Genomic DNA, 6,501 nt, shown 5'->3' on the forward strand with positions numbered 1-6,501 from the left:
CTTTCTTTTAACTTTTAATAACTTTAATTCTACTCAATACTCTCCTTAGTTTTCTATAAATCTTTTCTTAGAATCATGTATAAATTCTTTTTTTTTAATTTAAATTTTCACCACCTATGACATATAATTTATTCCTTTTCCTCAGCATCTTTAGAAAACATCAAAATGCTCACTCCGGCCAACAGTTTTCTCTTTTTTAGATCACTCGGGATTAACCTAAAAACAGTATGACTTCTAGAAATTAATTTATGCTTTTATTATATGCATAGGATAAAATGATTTATCAAATATTTACATATCTATAGATGCATAAAATATTAAAACATTAAACAGGGATTTATAAATTCATTTTAAAAGATTTACAATTAATGATTTCTTTATCGGGAAGTCCCTAAAATTCTTAAAATAAAAGATTAAGAAAACAAGAGTACCGTAAAATATTCACAAGAACTTCAGCTATACAATGATTTTGGATTGAGAATTTTTCTGTAAGGAGGTTTCAGAGGGTTTTTTGGATAACAGTGATTACACAAGTTGTAAACTCTTGCTTTAACCAAATGAAACGTACTCCTTATATAGAAAAATTCTTGGGAGCAAAAAGCCTAATCTACCCTTAGTGGGAAAGGCACTCACTTCACCGAGAAGCTTCTGGCCAATCAAAAAAGTCTTTTTAAACATTAGTGGGAATCTTTCTTTTGTAAAAGTCTTCCACCATGTCGCGGAATCTTTACTGTTTTCTCTTTATGTCTTGTTGAAGCATCTACTTTTGAAAGTTCTTTGTCTTCTTAAGTCGGCTATCTCATCTTATCCTTCCATAGGATTTATGATATTTCTTTCTGTTGTAGGTGAAAATGACATTCCACTATCTGAATTATTGAACCCTGCATTTTCTGGATCTTCTTCTCCATTATCTGGTTGAGATTCATCTCCTTCATTATTCTCTCTTTGTGGAATTTCTAGAATCTCTTTTTCTTTTTCATTTTTCTTTTCAAATACTGTCTCAAAAACTTGTTTAATTGTTTCTCTAATTTGTTATTTTAATTCTTCATCACTTTTCTTCTTAATTTGAATCTTTTTCTTTTTTCTAAATGCTATGGAAGGATAAAATGAGATAACGGACGTAAGAAGACAAAGAACTTTCAAAAACAGATGCTTCAACAAAACATAAAGAGAAAACAGTAAAAATTCCCCGACATAGTGGAAGACTTTTACAAAAGAAAGATTATCACTAATGTTTAAAGAGACTTTTTGATTGGCCAGAAACTTCTCGGTGAAGTGAGTGCCTTTCCCACTAAGGGTATATTAGACTTTTTGCTCTCAAGAATTTCTCTATATAAGGAGTACGTTTCATTTGGTTAAAGTAGGAGTTTACCACTTATGTAATCACTACTATCCAAAAACCCTCTAAAACCTCCTTACAGAAAAATTCTTAATCCAAAATCATTGTATAGCTGAAGTTCTTGTAAATATTTTACGGTACTCTTGTTTTCTTAATCTTTTATTTTAAGAACTTTAAGGACTTCCGGAAATAGAAATCCTTAGTTGTAAATCTTTTAAGATGAATTTATAAATCCCTATTTAGCCCTCGTTTGAGTTGCATTAATTTTCATTACATTACATTTCATTTTTCTCTCTCCTATTTTCAACCTCACAATTTTTCATAAAATAATATTACACGTAAATCGAAAATTTTTCCTTTTTTTTCAACCACTCATTTTTCAAAAAACACTATTCCACACATTAATTTTTCCACGTAATGGGAGCCAAACAGGGACTTAATGTTTTAATGTTTTATACATATATAGATATGTAAATATTTGATAAATCATTTCATTCTATGCATATAATAAAAGCATAACTTGATTTTTAGAAGTCATGCTGTTTTTAGGTTAATCCTGAGTGAAACAGATAAGAGAAAACTGTTGGCCAAAGTTAGTCTTTTGATGTTTTCTAAATATGCTGGGGAAGATGAATAAATTAATCTAAAAATTTTATAAGGAAGTGTCACGGGTAACCTTGTAGAAAGAAATCAGGTTTAAATTTATATGTCATAGGTGGTGAAAATTTAAATAAAAAAAAAAAGATTTATACACGATTCTGAAAAAATATTTATAGAAAACTAAGGAGAGTACTGAAAAGGATTAAAGTTATTAAAAGTTAAAAGAAAGTTATAGCAAAACAAACACACACCCAACAGCAAAACAAAAACAAACCCCCAAAAAAAAAACCCAACCCCCCCCCCCCCCCACCATAATTGCATCCACCCTCTATTATCCATTTTGATTTTATATTAAATTATTTTTAGGTCTACACTGTGCACCAAATGCAACCTGAGAGTTTATTAGGCCAAGCCAACAGTGGAGACGAGGATTTTCTTATGCATCCAAGTCGTAGGGTATGATATTGGAAAGTTTCAAGTGCCTTTCTATATGCTTCTGTAGAGATGAAAATGAAACAAAAACTATCGATATCAAAAAAAACAATTTCATTTCCAAACATGCAACATGAAAAGGGGATTACAATCTACCCACATAGAATTCAACGAATCAAGTTTGCCATCTAATACTTAGCACTAAGGTCTCTAAGATTGATTGACTACTCCACACTCTGAGTCACTTCAGCAGATAGTCCTCAGGCCAATTGTAACAAGTTGGATCTACTACAAGCATTTAAACATCCAGCTGGAACCATAGACCAGAATGTTTAACCCAAGTATTCAGTTAATAGCCAAATCAATTCGTCATAAACCACTCCAAAAAATTTCACATCGGTGACTGTTTGAGAGTGCATTCAAATCCCCAACTTAAGCACACAATGTCCTCGTTGCAGATGATTAATGAGTCAGTTGCAAACTCAAAATCATCTGGATAACACCACGAGAGCATAGCTCCAAGATCAATTCAAATGGCCTAGATCCAACTACTAAAGAAGGCAGTAACTTTTGTTAGGGCCTAAAACATTGGTCAAGTATCAAATATCAGACAACTTAAGTCCCTACAAACCCCACCACCATCATCATAATACTAAGCCATCCATCACCACCATGTTCTCAAAAGATCACTTGTCCAAACCATTACAGCAACTGAATAAAATGGATGGGGAAAAGCAGAACTAACATAATTGACACAAAAGTTATATGGCTTTTATTTTCAGTGTTGACAATTGAAGATGTACGTAGTAACATTATAGGTGGCAAAGCAATGAGACTTATACCTGCAGATTGTATTTTGATCTTAAAGTCTTCCAGTAGCTACAAGCATAGCATGAGACAAAGCATCCAGGTAAACCCCATATAATGTTATCAGTTAACACACAGCAAAGTGTATTGACCAGCCCCCACAAAATAAAATGTGTCGTGCATGATCCCAAAAGAGTTCCAGACCCCAAAAACTCTGCATTTTTCCCAAAAAGGAAGCAAGGACAAACAAGTCCAATACAACCTGAGCAGAATAAAGTACAATTAGTAATTAATTATCAGGGCATTAAGTGATAATATAAATCATCTGGGACCACAAATTAAAACAGTCTACATGATTATCAGTCATATTAACTCAAAAGCATACTTATGCGCATCATATGCTAATGGCATGTTTAGCTATATGGATGTAAGGTTAATATGTCTGTAGAAGAAAATGAACATAAAGTTTTGATGCAAATAAGCAATCTAGAGGCCTTATTAAGTATTCAAATGTGCAATGTAGTGAAGGATTCTTCATTTGTAGCGCGGTTGACTAATTTTTTTTTCATTTTAAAAGTATATCACTTAAACACCCTGTTGAATATTTTTTACAAAGGAAGCTAGCAGTTATTTGTCTAAGCAACTAGCCTTTAACACATTTGCTTAAATTAATTGTTAGCACACATAAAGTTATGATTCCCAGCATGTAAGCGAAACACTTGTCCATGAAGCAACAAATTTTGAAGATTTGCATGTGGTATAATGTGCAGTACTGTGATTGTGAAACATGAAAGCAATTAGAAATGCAATACGCTTCACAGAACTTACATAACAGTAATATTACCCTAAGTACAATCTATGAGCTTGTAGTTTTGTGCCATGTATTCATGGTATCAATAGCAATATTATTTTGTTTTAATACTCCCTCTTAATTGGATTGAATATAAAGGCTAATAGGACAACATCGGATAAAATCAATAAACAATATCTGTTGACATAATCAAATTAAGTTGTTGATATGTTCAATGTTATGAAAATGTCTGGCATTTACAATAATACAGTGCTAAAAATTGTAAACCACCATAGCAATATCACAAAGTTCGTTGAGAGTATTATTCCTCTAACTATAATGACTTTCAATAGACAAACAATTACCACATATTAAATCTCCTGAAACGTATATCACAGCAAATAAAGGTAGAATCCAGGTGAAAACTCTGCAAAGTAATTTACTTTTTCTCAATAGAGGACCAGTCACTGTGACAGTTGCATAGTTAGAGATGAATAGTTCTATCTGAAAACACGTCTTAGATATTGGGATTTATTTAGATAGTTACCTTAATGCATAAATAAGTGTCTAGGCCACTACAGTAAAGAGTTTAGACTTCAATTCCTTTTTCCCTTTGTTCAAAAAATCCATTTTACCCCGCTTTTGGATGGTCAAGTCAATTTGACAAGCCTTGAACATGTTACACATAGTTTATTAGCAATTTATGAATAGCTTCATTCACTTCAACAGACCATTGTATAGATAGCGTACATATATTGTCCATATTAGTGTGATCATATAATTCAGTATTCCACCTTCTATAAAGATAAAAGGTGAAACATGGAACATAATTTTATGAATACCACTTTCCATGCAACATATAAAACAGATGATGCTTATTGTTTATTTTCATTTTACTACTAAAAAATGAACCTTAATTCATTTTTTCCTTCTAATAAATCAAGATCACAAAGCAGAAAGTAGCGTACAGCTCGGCATATCATCAAAACAAGCACAGATTCCAGAAGACCACTGCACTGGGCCATCATTTCTATGCTGCTGAGCAGGTATCTCAATCCTTGGGTGGTACAATTTCCATTTGTGATTCCTACTGACTCAATGGAATATAAGGTGGAGGCATGTAACTGGTTTGGCCCATTATTATGTCTCAGAAGGACAGATGATTTACACCTCCCAGGTCCTGTATGTTACTCTGGAAGCAATTAAAGCATCTGAAAGAGAATGAAAATATAATCAATTTTTTGTTCCATAAACTCATTACTACATTCAAAATTACGTTTTAGCTCATTATTGTAGGACCAAATGAAAAGATAAAGCCGAAACGAGATGCGTAAAAATTCATAGAGTTTTCTTTAAATGAGAGAACACACTGCACCAACCAGAAAGAACTAATGATGCTGTTAACGAACTAAACTTATAAGTAATTATCGAGTGTCTGTAAAGATCGATACAAATGTATGCAATATACACGTGGAGAACAATCAAACACATTTCTTTCAAGTCTTTGAATTTTAAAACCGTAATCCAGAAAATTCCAATAATTGCGAAAGCTTTGCCGCTTCCTTTACACCTCACCACGGTCGAGTCACAAATCCCACCTTCATATTTACAGTTTATTTTTTTATCTCATCAATGTCTCTTTTCATAACCCAAATTATGAAGTACTGATAAGATTTATTCCAAGCCAACTTGTTTTTTCCCCTTCTTTCCTATATCTAAACAATAAATTCTAAGAAGATATTCCAAAAATTACGTTTATTTCTTAAAATCTTCCACAATGCCACTAACTCAATCGGAATACTACTGCAAACAACTAATATCGGGAGTCAAGATCGAGAACAAAGAGCAAAAATAATTTTCCTAAATCGTAATTCGAGTACAGAAATCCAAATGTTAATATCTTCATAAAATTATTCTAAAACTAAAAAAGGCGTAGCTAAGATTTAGCAGAAAGGCAGGTTTATAATTGTAACTAGTAATAATATTATAAATTATACAGAGATATTAAGCCTGTAAATAATCAAGATCAAGACTTTTCTCAAAAAAACCAAAGATGAATAAAAAAAAATTGACGCAATCTTGATCTTGAGAATGAGCACCGCCCTGAAAGAGAGAGACCAGTAATCTGTAGAGGAATTCGTGACAAGTGTGTCCGTTTCGATGGACCTTTCCGTTTGGAAGGAAAGTTCACGAGGAAAGCTAACCCCTGCTTATCCCCATTCTTTTGTAAGAAAATACATTTTAAATAGTATTTTGACGGAAAATAATACAATGGGCACCGATGCTTAGGCTTCGTTTGGGAATAATTTTGAATAATTTTGAGAATTGATTTTTCAATCGTTAAGAGAAAAATAGGGGCTATATGCGAGAGAATGGAATAGTAAAATAACGGTCAAAAATTAATTTTCGGAATAAAAAATCACTCCCAAACAACTTCTTAGCTTATGTTAAGTACCGGTAATATGACACACCAATTAGGTGAAATTAGTTCATTTCCCATATTTTGACATCATTTTAATAATATATTTTACAA

General features: G+C 32.3%; 1 pseudogene; it reads right to left on the reverse strand.

Moving 5' to 3' along the window:
- Positions 1-2,286: 2,286 nt before the first annotated feature.
- On the reverse strand, positions 2,287-6,180 carry LOC111384616 (annotated as a pseudogene).
- Between the last annotated feature and the right edge of the window lie 321 nt (positions 6,181-6,501).

Source organism: Olea europaea, unplaced genomic scaffold, assembly GCF_002742605.1.
Source record: "Olea europaea var. sylvestris unplaced genomic scaffold, O_europaea_v1 scaffold2953, whole genome shotgun sequence".
Lineage (NCBI taxonomy): Eukaryota > Viridiplantae > Streptophyta > Magnoliopsida > Lamiales > Oleaceae > Olea > Olea europaea.